General features: G+C 40.2%; 1 pseudogene; it reads left to right on the top strand.

Annotated features, from left to right (window-relative positions):
* The first annotated feature begins 252 nt into the window (after positions 1–252).
* On the top strand, positions 253–1,954 carry LOC100960997 (annotated as a pseudogene).
* The last annotated feature ends 13,800 nt before the right edge of the window (positions 1,955–15,754 follow it).

Below are 15,754 nucleotides of genomic sequence, written 5' to 3'. Positions count from 1 at the left end.
AGATTTTTTTTTTTTTTTTTTTTGAGACAGTCTCATTTTGTCTCTCTTGGTAGAATGCCACAGCATCACAGCTCAGAGCAACCTCAAACTCTTGGGCTTAAGTGATTCCCTTGCCTCAGCCTTTCGTGTAGCTGAGACTACAGGCGCCTGCCATAGTGTTTGGCTATTTTTCTTTTGGTAGAGACAAGGACTCGCTCTGGCTCAGGCTGGTCTTAAACTCTTGAGCTCAGGCAATCCACCCACCTCAGCCTCCCAGAGTGCTAGGAATTTAGGCATGAACCACTGCACCCAGCCTTTGTTCAAGATTTTGGTATTTCGTTCATCAAATTTTTGCATTATCCAAAAACTTTTATTTAAAATACCATATTATATAACTACGGTCTCTAAGCCCTGGGTCACAGACAGGTACTGGTCTGTGGCCTGTTAGGAACTGGGTCAAACAGCATCATCGCCTGAGCACTGCCTCCTGTCTCATTGTTGCCAGAATTTCTCTATGCTGAGTCCTTGATCTCTGAGAGTCAAAGAATGAACCCATGGACCCCCTGATAAGTGACAGGATAGTTTATTGACAGGAAGGAACAGAGAAGGAAGAAGGGCAACAGAATCTCTGGCAGCAGCAGAGGTTGGGGGAACCCAAGTGGGAAGCCCCTGTGGGCCTTTTGTCTAGGGGTTCATATACTGCCTGCAAGCAGGGGAGTCTTGGGAATGTATATCACACTTGGCCAGGAACTGGCAGACAGAAAACATTCTACCCATGTTGATTAGTGAATGAATACATTAGCACAAGCAAGGCAGCAGAGTGTATGTTTTTCACTCCAGGAAAGGCCATCCTGACGAGATATAGATCAGGCTGTTTTCCATCTGGAAAGGCCTGTTTGCCCAGGTCTAGAAAATGTGAGTCCCTGTCTAGTTCTGAATGGGGGAACCCTGTGTCACCATCCATCCACCTAACCCTGCCAGAAAAATTGTCTTCCATGAAACTGGTCCCTGGTGCCAAAAAGGCTGGGAAACACTGTTATAAAAATAAGAAAATGAAGTATTCAACATGTATTGAATATAGTACATTCTGCAAAATGACATTTTATAAAGGTGGGGGAAACATTTAGATGAAAATATTCTAAAACAACATCACTAAATGCAATGAATGAGATCTTATTGGATACTGATTTGAAAATGCTTGATTACTGCCATTCTTCGGTGCTTCCTTAAAATTTGCGTTTCAGGTAAGTGCCTCATTTGCTGCCCACTAGCCCCAGCTCTGCAAAGAACACCAGGGGCAGTAAAAACCATGGCTTGAGGGGCCTATGTGGAGGCCCCTCAAAGGGCTCCACCAGCTGTCACTGGTGTTTGTTATTTCTCTGGATGCCCTGGACTCTGACAGCAGCACCTGGGATGACTGCAGGCCGGGGCATCCTGCACGCTGAGATGCCTTGCTCAGAGGAGCTTGCTCATGGCTTACAGCTGTGGGTTAATTTAAGGAGCTCAGAGAATATGGTGGAGCCTCAATACCAAGAACTGAAAAGTGAAGAAATCCCTAAGCCCACTAAAGATGGTGTGACAATTGCTGTCATTTCTGGAGAAGCCCTGGGAATAAAGTCCAAGGTTTATACTCATACACCAACCTTATATTTGGACTTCAAACTGGACCAAGGAGCAAAACATTCATAGCCTATTCCTAAAGGGCAGACAAGCTTCATTTATACCATATCTGGAGATGTGTACACTGGGCTTGATGATGCACAACAGAACATAGAGCCACATCACACAGCAGTGCTCAGGGAAGGTGGAGAACAAGGATCCCAAGAGAAGCCACTTCATCTTAATTGCTGGGGAGCCATTAAAAGAACCGGTTGTCCAACATGGTCCATTTGTGATGAACACCAATGAAGAGATTTCTTAGGCCATTCTTGATTTCAGAAATGCAAAAAATGGATTTGAAAAGGCCAAAACCTAGAAATAAAACATTGGAAACTAGTGAAGAACACAAGAGCAGGTCGCCATGCTTCCTAGAATCAGGCCATTTGTAGCATGCAAACTATTCAAGGCCTTCAGTTTCTAAAGCTGACTTAGCCAGAGCTTCTAAAGAATTATATTTGCTAAAGTGCTAACCTGGTTTTTGTAACAATAATGCATGTAAGATGTTTCCTGGAATCTGCAAATGAAACTAATCATTGCTTCTCTAAAAAAAAAAAAAATGTGGAGGGACCCATGTCCAGTTAGGCTGGTTAGGGTAAGAGTAATCAGCAAAGCTTTCAGAAGAAGCCTTACAGAATGTTTAAGATTTCTCTCTATCAGAGATGGTTGAAGGGAAAAAGTAGCTCATGTGTAAAGAAGGTATCTCAAGCAGAAAGAACATGGATAAGGACATCAGCAGGTCAAGGTCTGCAAATAGTGGGCAGGCCAATCAATCTGGGAATAGGATATGCATAAGGTAGTAATGGGAGAAAAAATTAAACAAAAGATTTGGATCTTTTTCTGAACTACCTCTATGTTTAATTTAGGAAGCAAGGGGGAGCCAATGAAAATCTTTTTTTTTTCCTTTTGGGTTTTAAGTTAAAATACATTTTTTTGAGACCGAGTCTCACTGTGTCACCCTTAGTAGAGTGCTGTGGAGTTACAGTTCACAGCGACCTCACACTCTTGGGCTCAAGCGATTCTCTTGCCTCAGACTCCCAAGTAGCTGGGACTACAGGCGCCCACCACAAAGCCTGGCTATTTTTTGGTGTAGTTGTCATTGTTGTTTGGTAGGCCCAGGCTGGATTTGAATGCACCAGTTCCAGTGTATATGGCTGGGCGCCCTAGCTGCTGAGTTACAGGTGCTGAGCCCCAAATGCATTTTTATTTTTTTTTTATATATTTTTTTATTTTTTTTGAGTCAGGAGCCTCAAGCTGTCCCCCTGGGTAGGGTGCCGTGGCATCTCAGCTCACAGCAACCTCCAACTCCTGGGCTCAAGCGAGTTTTCTGCTTCTGCCTCCCAAGTAGCTGGGACCACAGGCGCCTGCCACAATGCCCGGCTATTTTTTGGTTGCAGCCGTCATTGTTGTTTGGCGGGCCAGGTTGGATTCGAACCCGCCACCTTGGGTGTATGTGGCGGGCGCCTTAGCCACTTGAGCCACAGGCGCCGAGCCCCAAATGCATTTTTAAATGTTTTCTTAAATTCTTTCCAAGTACTTTCACAATAAGTAGTTTAGCTGGGTGTGGTGGCTCATGCTTGTAATACCAGCACTTTGGGAGTCTGAGGTGGGTGGATTGCCTGAGCTCAGAAGTTCTAGACCAGCTTGAGTCAGACAGAAAATCTGTTTCTAAAAATAGTCAGGTACTATGGTGGGCACCTGTAGTCTCAGCTTCTCCAGAGGCAAGAGGATCACTTGTGCCCAAAAGTTTGAGGTTGCTGTATGCCAGGCGTCCTCAAACTATAGCTCGCTGGCCACATGCAGCCTGCCTAGGACATTTATTCGGCCTGCCAGGTGTTTTTTGCCACTGCTGGCTGTCTTGCTTAGCAGCCGACTCATCCCGGGACCTGCAGTCTGGCCCTCCAGCGGTCTGAGGGACAGTGAACTGGCCCCCTGTTTAAAGAGTTTGAGGACCTCTTTAAGCTATTGAGGCCACAACACTCTACTGAGGGTGACAAAGCGAGACTTTGTTTTTTTTTTAAAGTGTAGTTTAAAGCTTAAAATGTACTGTTGTGAAATCTGGTAAAAAGTGATGTGAATGAAAACAGGATATCAGAAATTTAGAAGTAGGAAAAAGCCTTGACAGTTGATAATATGCACAATTTCTATGCAGCCTGGATTTTCCAGGACAGGCTCAATTTAAGATTTTCTGTACTATTGTTTTTATTAATACATTTTGGTTCTCCAACTTTTTATAGTTTTATTGCATTACAATTGATATACAATAAATCACACATATTTAAAAAGTACAATTTATCAGTTTTGATGTATGTATAGAACTGTGAAACCCTAACTACAATCAAATAATGCACTTATCAGCACCCCCCAAAATTCCCTCAGAGCCTTTTGCAATTCAGTTCTTCTTACCACTACACTCCTTGTTAGGTAACTGTTACCTGCTTTTGGTCACCATAAATTGATATGCACTTTACAAAATTTTATATAAATGGAATACATAGTATGTACCGAGTATGGTTACTTCTACAAGACACTTTTTTAAAAGGTGGAGGAATGTTCTAGATTAAAAGACTAAGGAGATCAAAAAAACAAATGCCAATGGTTGAAACTTGATCGAATGTTGGTCTGAAAACCCAGAGAAAACACAAGGGAAAACTTAAATAGAATTAAATACTAAGTGACAATAGGGAATACTTGTTAATTTTCTTGGGTATTAAATGGCATTATTATTATTATTATTTTTTGGCTGGGGCTGGGTTTGAACCCGCCACCTCCAGCATATGGGGCTGGCGCCCTACCATTCTGAGCCACAGGTGCTGCCTGACATTATTTTTATATAGGAGAATATCCTAACATTGTATTTTGAAGCATTTCAGAGTAAAGTGTCATGGTTTCTGTAATTTATGTTCAAATGGTTTTAAAAAATAAAGCAATATGGAAATGCTTTAACAACTGTTGAATATACATGGTAGGAATATGTGTGTTTCCAACTTATTTTCAACTTCTTATTATGTCTGAATTTTTATTTTTATTTATTTATTTTTTTGAGACAGAGTCTCACTTTGTTGCCCTTGGGGAGGGCTGTAGCATTATAGCTCACAGCAGCCTCAAGCTCTTGGGCTCAAGAGATCCTTTTTGCCTCAGCCTCCCTGGTAGCTGGGTCTATAGGCATCTGACACAATGCCCGGTTATTTTTAGAGATGGGGGTCTTACTCTTGCTCAGGATGGTCTCAAACCCCTGAGCTCAGGCAATCCACCTGCCTCAACCTGCCAGAGCACTAATCCTCTCAGGATTACAGACATGAGCCACTGTGCTCGGCCTATGTTTGGATTTTTAAATAAAAATTTGGAAGAAAGAAGATAGAAAATTAAAACTTGAGACTGTTGTGGAAAATCTAAGCTATAATGAATTACCCAAGTCATTTTCCTACTTGCTTTTAACTTCTCATTGGTATCTTTTCTATATATTCAACCTCATCATTTTGTACCTGATAAAATAAGCATATATCTTAAATAAGAACAATAATAAATCTTAACTTTCATATACAAAATTTAACTAAATTTGTTCATAGGCCTAAATGTAAACTATGAAATTAGTTAAAACTATGAAATTTCTAAAAGAAATCAGAAAAGAAAATCTTAGTGACCTTGGGTTTGGCTTAAATATAACATAAAAAATATGAATTATACAAGACATAATATTAATAAGTTGGATTTTGTAAAAATTAAAATACAAATTAAAACTACCATGAGATAATACTATGTATCTGGTAGAATAGATAGGATTAAAAAGACTGACCACACTAGGCATTGGTGAGAATATGGAGTAACTGAAATTCTCACGTACTGCTAGTGGGTATGTAAAATGATATTTTGAAAAACAGTTGAACCATTTCTTACAAAGTTAAACATATACCTACGAGATGTATGTGAATACCTACCCAGCCATTCAACACTTCAGTAACAACTGATATATCCATCAACAGATGAATGGATAAACAAATTGTGGGATACTCACACAGTAGAACTCAGCAATGAAAAGTAAAAAGTTGTTGATACAGAAGGAAACAAAACGCAATTCAAAATAATTATGCTAAGTGAAAAAAAGCCAGATAAAAACAATTTGGCTAATTGCTTTCCTTGTGATAATGTTTAGTTTATATCTTTATGCTTTGGAAGTTAAGTCTAAAGGCTTGATTTATTTTTAGCAAAAATATAGTACTTACTAGGTCATGGTATGTACTTCATATTGAACCAATTAAGGAGGTAAATAAACTGTTCCACTAGGTGATAGTAAATTTGATCATATGGTTAAGGTAGTAATTGCCAGATCTCATCTCTATGAAGCTGTATTTTTTTCCTTTGGATCTGTATGCTATACACCAGCCTCAACTGAATATTTTGTTTGGTGTTAACCTTCTCCTAACAGTTCTAATGTCCACTGATAATCCTTGCCTAAATGAATTACTTCCTTGGGCTTTTTTTTTTTTTTTTGAGATCAAGTCTCACTATTTCACCCTGGGTATGTACTGTGGTGTCACAGCTCACAGCAACCTCAAGGTCTTGGGCTTAAGCGATTCTCTTGTGTCAGTCTCCCAAGTAGCTGAGACTATAGGCGCCTGCCGTAACGCTCGGCTATTTTTTGGTTGCAGTTATCATTGCTGTTTGGCAGGCCTGGGCTGGATTTGAATCCGCCAGCTCCAGTGTATGTGGCTGGCACCCTAGCTGCTGAGCTACAGGCACTGAGCCTGGGCTTTTTTTTTTAAGCATTAACTTTTTGTATTCTATTATTTCTTCTCTGTGAATTAGTCAATGAGGACTGAAACGTTTTTGGATATAACAACTTTTCCATGTTCGATTCCCTTGACAAATTCATATCCATCTTTGTTGGATTTGCTCAATGAACCTCTCTTCTCAAACCCTAACTTCCTAACCAAAAGGCTGTTTTCAAATGATAATGGAAATAACACTTCTTATCATTCACTCACTCTTTCAAAAATTTCTATTGTGTCTATGCTGTGCTTTAGGCTCTGTTCTAGGTATGGGTGGTAAATAAGTCAGATGAAGTTTCTGGCCTATATTCTAGTGGGGGTGGGCAGACTATAAGTAAATAAATATAAATATAATAGATTGTCAGGTAGAAATGCCAATGTGAAGTAAAAGAAAGCTGCTGAGGAGAAAAGGGTGATGATGGAGAGTGTGAGAGCTATTTTAGATAGGAAGTCATGGAACTTGTAGAGCTGACAGCCCGGGTGCCCCACACCCACCAGGCACTCTGGCATGATCCATTATAAGCCAGCCCTACTGGAAGCACCTGTGACTTTTGTGCCTGTAGCCCAAGGGCTTCTCTATCTGTGGGGCGGGCACAGGCTGGGGAAATAGTCCTTAGCCAAGGACTAGTGGGAATTGAAGGACAAACACCCAGCTTCCCTGCTCCCTTGAGAGGGAAAATTTTGAAATGTTTTGTGTATCCATGTCTCCCAGAGGTTTCTGCAGGATTGAGCCCCAGCTATTCTCAGGTAAGATGCTTATTGTACTGGATCCTTCCCTTTGCTGTCTCACTTCTCCATTCCTCTATCAGTTCTTGTTGGTATCACACGTTATATTTCAAACATACCAATTACAGTCAAATCCTTAGTTTTGGTATAACTCAGACTAAGTCAGAAGGTCCTAGAAGTGGTCCAAGGAAGTAAACCCTCAGAATTAGATTCCAGAATTGGATTACCTGCCAGTCAACAAAAACCAGGTCAGCAAAGACCAGATAGTAACAGACGCCCTTACTGCTGGTAAGTGGGGCAGTGATCATCTCGGCATGCTGTAACATCACTATTACTAAGATGAACTGGGATAGAGTGCAGGCAGGAGAAAATGCACTGGCTGATAGGGGAGCTCTTGAACTGAAAGGTAAGGGGAGCAATGGTAATGAAAATCTAGGAGCTGGTTGGTTGTTTTAACTACTAGAGAAGCCATGAAGGAAGGAAACAACAGGCTCGGCTTAGGTAACCATTAACCTAGAGGAGGGGCGTAAAGCCAGAGCAATTCCACGGCATCTTTTAAAGGAGTCCATCTCCTGTAGACCGAGGTTAGAATGAGCTAAAGAGTAAGACCCTAAATTTGATCTCAAGTCTAACAGAGCTAAAGAGAAGGCTGAATTTAGAGCTCAACAGGTTTCTTATGCTAAAGTCAAGGAGCTGAAAAGGAAAACAAGGGGCCCTGAGATCTCTGATATGGATATTCGGAAGGATGAGCTTGAGGACCTTAAACCCCTGAATCTTCTCAATACTTTAAGCCAGAGTATGTCAGAGCCTTTCCCCTTGCTAAGAGAAATCGGAGTCCCACTGCCTGGAGATTGTGTAAAAGCCTCACCTTGCAAGGGCAGATGTCTTGCAAGATTATGCTTGCCTGTAAGATCTTTCTCTGCCTTTCTTCATTGCTTCTATATAAATTATAAGTTTTATTTTGAGTCAACCAAGGAAACGCTATTATATGAAGAAAGGGATTATTCACCAAAATCACTTTAAAACCTAGCAAATATGTCGCCTGGAAATGGATCTTGAAGGTGTTGGATCAGGGAGGGAAGAATATAAGGCCGAATGAGGGACGGTTTATCAACACAATAAACTCTGTGCTAATTTATCTGTATCATCCAGTGACTTAGGACTTAATATCATGGTAGAATGCCTAGAACTGTATCTACTACATTGCAGGAATGGCTCCTTGAAACTCAAAAATAACAATGAGATAGAGATGCTAGAACTTCTTAGAAGAGGGATGAAGAAGGAGTCAAAAAGTTCAAAGAGGTTAGAAGTAAGAATGAACTTACTAATGGTACTCTCCAGGAGGTGCAGAGGATACTTCCTTTACTAAAGTGATAAGGAGTGTGCTGGTATGTTTTGAGCTCAGAATTGCTTGTTCTATAAATCAAGATTGATGGTAAATGAAGCCCCAGAGTCAATGGGAATAACAGGATTCTAGAGGCCAGGTGGCACTAGACCATCAGAAGCAAGTTGGAGTCAATTATGGTTACATCTACCAACTTGAATAAATCTTAGGAACCTAATGTTGACAGGGGAAAATTGAGTCCTAGAAGAACATATGAATCATTTAGATTTTAAAAACATGTAAAATGAAAATGTGTGTATGATAGGTACATAAGCATAAAATTAGAATAATGGTTGCTTCACGGAAGAAGGAAGAGAATAAGGATAGAAAGAGATATAGGAAGGGACTTCTAAGGTATTGGCAATATTCTCTTTCTCAAGTCAGGTGGTGAGTACACAGGTGTTCATCTTATTGTTATTCTCTATACACATGACTTAGAGTTTTTTGAATGGACTTAATATTTACCAAAAATAATTAAAAAAAAATAGATCCTGGCTGGTGCCTGTGGCTCAAGGAGCAGGGCGCTGGCCCCATATACCTGAGGTGGTGGGTTCAAACCTGGCCCCAGCCAAAACCTGCAAAAAAAAAAAAAAAAAAAAGAAAGAAAAGAAAAAAGAAATAGATCCTAACCATAATTCCTCACTGCTTGTGACTGTCAGTAAAGAGTAGTGAAAGGAAGACAAATTCCTTTGGAATCAGGTAGATTCAAACTCAAGTCATTTATTGGCTGAACAACCTTAGGGATGTTACATACAGGTCTCTTACTAGTAAAATGGTTTTGGTGGCTAGGGCATGGTGGCTCATGCCTGTAATCCTAGCACTCTGGGAGGCTGAGGTGGGTGAATTGCTTGAGCTCAGGAATTTGAGACCAGCCTGAGTAAGAGCAAGACTCCATCTCTAAAAGAAATAGGTGGGCACTGTGGTGGGCACCTGTAGTCCTAGCTACTCAGGAGGCTGAGGCAAGAGGATCACTTGAGACAAAGAGTTTGAGGCTGCTGTGAGCTATGACACCATGACACTCTACTGAGGGTGACAAAGTGAGACTCTACGTCAAAAAATAAAAATACTCATACTGAATGTACAAGTAGTAAATGAGCAGAATTGGTACCTGAATCTAGAGGCCAAATTCTGCTTCTTTCCACTATAGTCTGTTTCTTTTCAAATTGTGCTATATTAAGGATGTATTGATCTGTACATACCTAAGTTTTAAATTAAATTATTATTTTTACCATATAGGTGCTTTGTCTTTCCTCTCATCTAATATGACTTCCTTAGAGGCAACCACTTTCAATTCTTTTAGGTGTTTTTCTCCTTAGTATTTGCAGCTAAATAAAATAACATGCTTATATGTATATGTGTCGTAATTTTCAAATCAAGACATTTATTAATTTCCTGCTGTTAAGGATGAGTTTTTCAGGTTCTTAAAACCCACATATACTCCCCACACTATGCCAGTCTCTCGATTTTGATACATTTTTATCATAATGTTTCATACTTTTCTTCTTCCGTATTGTCTTAGTTTTCTCCAGGTTGATTTTTTTAACTTTTACATTGGACTTTGCTCAAATATTTGGTGATCCTTGGCTATCCATTCACATATATTTTTTTCTAATAGAAGACTCTGTATATGTCTGGTCATATTTAAGAAAAAGCCTGTTTACCCTCTACTTTCAGAGTCAACTAGTGACTTTAATTGTGACATTTTGAGGGGGTTCCACATCAGGGGTTGTTTGGCTTGCTAATTCGTGTTAACATTCTGCTTCAGGAACTGGGAGTTTAGCTTATTTTTCTCTAAGTCAGTTATATTTAGAATTTCCTAACATCTCTTTTCTACTCCCATTGCCTCTCTTTTTCTGTTTGTACTTTTTGTACCTTTTTAGTTCCTTTGCTGTTATCTTAGGGGGTTTTGGGAGGAAGTGGAGACAAATGCAGGCTTTTAGCCAGGAGTCTACATTTCTAATTTTGACTTTTCTTGAATTTTTATTATTAGTTAATAAGTAATGGTTAGTATCAGCTCAATGCAAATGAATAAAAATATCTTTGGGTGACTGGTTTTCCAGTTGCCTCTGTTGAAGCCTCTTTCACCCTGAAAACTTCAGTGTGCATTCTTACCAATAAGAATGAAAGAACTGTTAATCCTTAAGTATCACTTATGTAAGACTTTTGTGTTCAGTGCAAAGTGAGGAGGGTATACATGGTCTCACTTTGGTGATGTTCCTGCTAAACATGGACATACTAGAATTGAGGGATATCCCAGCAGGGAAGGATGAGGAGGGCTTCTGTACGGAGGACAGATCCTGAGAAAGGAGAGGGAGGATCCATGCAGAGGGGTGGTCTGACCTGGGATGCCAGATCCCTAGCAAGGTGAAGAGGGCATCCACACTGTCGGGTAGCCAGGGGAGATGTCAGAGCCCAACAGGTAGGGGGGGTATCTATATATGGGGATAGCTTGGCATAGAAGTCAGAGCATAAGCAAGGTGAGGAAGGTGGTGGCATGGGGAGGAGCAGTGGCAGCAATGCCAAAGAACTGACCCAATAAATACATATATTGAAGACAATGGGAGCCAGGTTACTCACCTTGGGAGAATGGAGAGAGAAAGCAAGAATAGACCTGGAAGTGATGGACTGGAATTAGAAGTTCCTGGTATGAACTCATGACTTGGAATGTATCTCTATAACATCAATAGCAATGTTGCTATGTGTATATGTGTTCCCTAGCCTTGTGCACTGACATGGGGGAGAGCTGTGAGCCCAAACTGCAACTGGCAGACCTACTCAGATTGTGGCATCTCAATACCATTCACCACTTCAAGGAACTAGGGTGCCATGTTTAGCAAATAAAAATACAGCAAATATTTAGTGAATAAAATACTGTTGTGTGGGATATCCCTAAATACCAAATATTTATTCATTATTTATCTGAAAGACAAATTCAATGATTATCCTGTATTTTAGTTGGCAACCCTACTCCTTAGAGAAATGACTGATTGCAATAATGGAGCAAGGAAAGTACAAGATGAGCCTGAACATTTTGTCATGCAAGAAAGAAAGTAAATACTGGAAGAATGGAACGAAATGACACAGAAACCAATTTAAAGGGGCTCATAGTAGCCAAATATGGGACAATTTAAGTGTCAAAATAAACAAACAGTAATAGTAACAGGTTATGACTCATTGAACTCCATGAGCACATACTGATAAAGACAGAAGATTTCAATGAAAGTTTGATGAGGAATAGGATATTTATCTAGTTCTAAAGCATCTCCTTACAAAATACTTACTAATTAAAAGCAGAAAAAGTAGTAACTTTGTTTTGGAGTTAATTGTGGAGAAGCCTGGCAGATACCATTTTAACTGAGTGATGAAAGTGAGTATCACGAGTAATAGGATGAACTGAAACTGCGTGCCTGAAGAGACCCAGTAAGAACACAGTATCACTTTGGTGATGTTCCTGCTACAGACAAACATATCCATGCTGAAACTGAGGGACGTTTCACAGAATAACTAGCTGTAATCTTCGAAAGGATGGAGGTCATGAAAGTCAAAGAAGACTGACGAAGTTTCAGACTAAAGAACACTAAAGCAATGTGACAACTAAATGCAACACATATTCTGAAGTGTACCCTTTGTTTTTGCTATAAGAGGTATTACTGGGACAGCTGATGAAACTTAATGGGGTCTCAGTATTAGACAGCACTAATCATCAATGTTAATTTCCCAATTTTAATGGTGGAATTGTGCTCAGATAGGAGAAAGTCCTGCATATATCCCTTAAATATTAGGTAGTGATGGCCATTAGGTTGGCAACTGACTCCTGAATGGTTCAAGACAAAAAAAGTTATTTGTATGGTACTTGCAAATCTGTAAGTTTCAGATTGTTTGGAAATGAGTAAAAATAATGTTTATATCTGGTTTTAAAAGGAAATTAATAATCATTCTTATACATAAGTCTAAAAAAAAGCTTAAAATACTATTAATATAATGTGCTTTGCAATGATGATGTACTACTGAAAGCCAACCAGCTGGAGATGACAAATTCATTTATTAAAAAGAATCCTCCTGGCTCTGCACTGGTAGCTTTGTGGTTAGGGTGCTGGCCACATGCATCAGGGCTGGTGGGTTCCAACCCAGCCTAGGCCTGCTAAACAACAATGACAATAACAAAAGAACAGCTGGGCCTTGTGCTGGGTGCCTGTAGTCCCAGCTACTGGAAGGCTGAGGTAAGAGAATCGTTTAAACCCAAGAGTTTGAGTTTGCTGTGAGCTGTGATGCCACGATACTCTGCTGAGGGCGACATAGTGAGACTCTGTCTCAAAAAAAATAAAAAAATAAAAAAAAATAAAAAAAAAATAAAAAATCCCCCTGAAATTAAATTGGTAGAATTTTTAAACTATAAGGAAAAAAATGGGATTCACCATATTACTGATATTTTTATGAGAAACACTGGGGGAAAACTGTCATTTAAGACAAAAACCAATGGTAGCTATTTCTGGGGTTTAGATAGTGGCATTTTATCACTGGAGTAGATGGTCCTTTTGTTTAAGAGAAATATATTTGGCTCGGCGCCTGTGGCTCAAGCGGCTAAGGCGCCAGCCACATACACCTAAGCTGGCGGGTTCGATTCCCCAGCCCAGGCCCGCCAAACAACAATGATGGCTGCAACCAAAAAATGGCCAGGCGCTGTGGCGGGCGCCTGTAGTCCCAGCTACTTGGGAGGCTGAGGCAGGAGACTTGCTTGAGCCCAGGAGTTGGAGGTTGCTGTGAGCTGTGATGCCATAGCACTCTACCCGGGGGTATAGCTTGAGGCTCCGTCTCAAAAAAAAAAGAAAAAAGAGAAACATATTTATTCTGATCTTGACACTAATTGTTGGGGGTAAAAAAGAAAAACATATTTAAGGGTGTGTCCAACACTGGTAATTTTTGATTCAATATCTATTCTTCCCACTTTCCTTTTTTTTGAGAGAGAGCTAGCTTTTTGTCGTCCTGGGTAGACTGCCATGGCATCATAGCTCACAGCAACCTCAAACTCTTGGGCTCAAGTGATTCTCATGTCTCAAATTCCTGAGAGCTGGGACTGTAGGCATCTGCCAAAACACCCAGCTATTTTTAGAGATGGAGGTCTCACTCTTGCTCAGGCTGGTCTTGAACCCGTGAGCTCAGGCAATCCACCTGCCTCGGCCAGATGGCTAGGATTACAGGCATGAGCCACCGTGCCCAGCCCTGCCTTTCTTATTAACAGAACTTAAACCTCTCTTTGGGCAATAATGCCCACCCTTCTCAGCCTTAGTTAGAGTTGGGCATGGCCTCAAGACACCATTCTATTAATAAGACCTACACTGAAATATGCTGGAAATACTGGGAAGAGTCAATGTGGATGTGACTCCTGAGGATCAGTGCCTATTTGTGACTCATTAGGCAACAAGCTTGATGATAACTTAACACACGACATAGATGACAATAAGGATGGCAAAGGACGAATAGCCTGGGTTCTTGATGGCATTTATAGAACTGCTGCACCAACCTTAAACTCCTCACTAGCTGATTTTTTTAAAGATAAACAGTTAACCCTACATTTTTATGTCAGTTGTGTTTTCTATTATTTGAATCTGTAAACACTACTAACAAGTTGGATGGTATTTCTGGTGAAAGGTGGAGACTTGCAAGTTGAATTGCTTGATTAATAAAGTGAAAAGAACCTGTGTAAGAAGACTTCTCTCAAGAGATGTGAGAAGAATGTGGAGGTTAGCATAGCAATTACAGGGTAATCAGAAGACACCCAACAAGAGATATAAGACATAATCAGTAAGAAATTCCCTAAGGTGGCAAGTGGCCAACAGTTTTAGGAAAAATATATTGGATATTAACTTTGAAGTTGTTTTTTGTCTTTTTTTTAGAGACAGGGTCTTGTTCTGCTCACCTTGGCCAGATAGAGAGTGCAGTGGTATGATCATAGCTTACCACAACTTCAAACTCCTAGTCTTAAGTGATCCTCCTGTCTCAGCCTCCTGAGCTACCATGCCCTGCTACTTTTTTAATTCTTATTTTGGTAGAGATGGGGTCTTGCTATGTTGCTCAGGCTGGTCTCTAACCCCTGGCCTCAACTGATCTTCCTGGCTCAGCCTCCCAAAGTACTGGGATTAAAGGCATGAGGTGTTGCATCTGGCCCATAGGTGGGTTCTTATATTACAATAACCATTTGATAGCCCTAAAAATTTGCTACATAGAACACTTATGTTAATGAAAGTATAGTAGTGTCAGCTTGGGTCTGGATCTGAAATTTTCATATGAATACCTTCACATAAAATGTTAGGTTATGACATTTTATTTGGCTATTAAAAGAAATGCCAACCCTAGAATGAAAGACTAGAGAAAACCAAAATAGTATAACCAAAGTGGGTAGATTCTCACATAAGGTCCGCAAGCCTATAGAACCCAACCCCACAAGAATACTAACATAATTACTTGCTATTCTTTATAATAATGTTTCTAAATGCAAACTTGGCATTAAACTCAGCACCTTAGCACATTATAACTTTGTATTTTGCTCATATCACTGTCTCAGATCAGGCAGTACTCTTCCAAACAGCAAATAAGGAATTGGGATTACTTTTATCATGTGATTCAACATCTTAACATCCTTTCCTTGCAGCATTGTCAACAGGGAAGAAATAAATTATTTCACAGGAGACTTGAGGAATCAAGCCTTGAAAGTGATACTTACTACTTCTGTCCACATTTTACTGGCCAGACTAAGCACATGGCCCCAGTCTAACTGCAGGGGAGGATGAGAAATGCAGTCTTCCTAAGTGGCCAGGAAGAGAAAAAGGAATACAGGCATCTTGTACCTACTGTGCAGGCAGGGTGTTTTGAAGATTAAATAGCTACACATTCTAGGTTACCAAATGTTATATCCTCTCCTTCCTTTGAAATCAGCCAAGAATACAGTAGTGGTGGAAAGTTGTGGTCATGGGTTTTAGTGGTAAAACTCCTAGTGAAAAGACTTTGGGAAAGGAAATTGGGTACAAATCAGGTAAAGCTAAGTAGAGGTTCTGGTAGCCTGAAAGGTGGGTAGGGAGTAAGAGAAAAATTTTGAGGTTGAGTGTTCTTGATAAGATTCCTAGACATCAGAACAAATTGTAGGAGAGAAGGCAGAGCTAGTTAATGGTTTTGGCTAGGGGAAAGATGAGGGTCTTCACAGAAGGCATGCTGGGGCAAAGGTGGCAGAAATCACAGTCTAAGA

This window comes from Otolemur garnettii, unplaced genomic scaffold (assembly GCF_000181295.1).
Source record: "Otolemur garnettii isolate 467f Iridium unplaced genomic scaffold, OtoGar3 scaffold00041, whole genome shotgun sequence".
NCBI lineage: Eukaryota > Metazoa > Chordata > Mammalia > Primates > Galagidae > Otolemur > Otolemur garnettii.
This window is presented reverse-complemented; position numbering and strand designations above follow the sequence as displayed.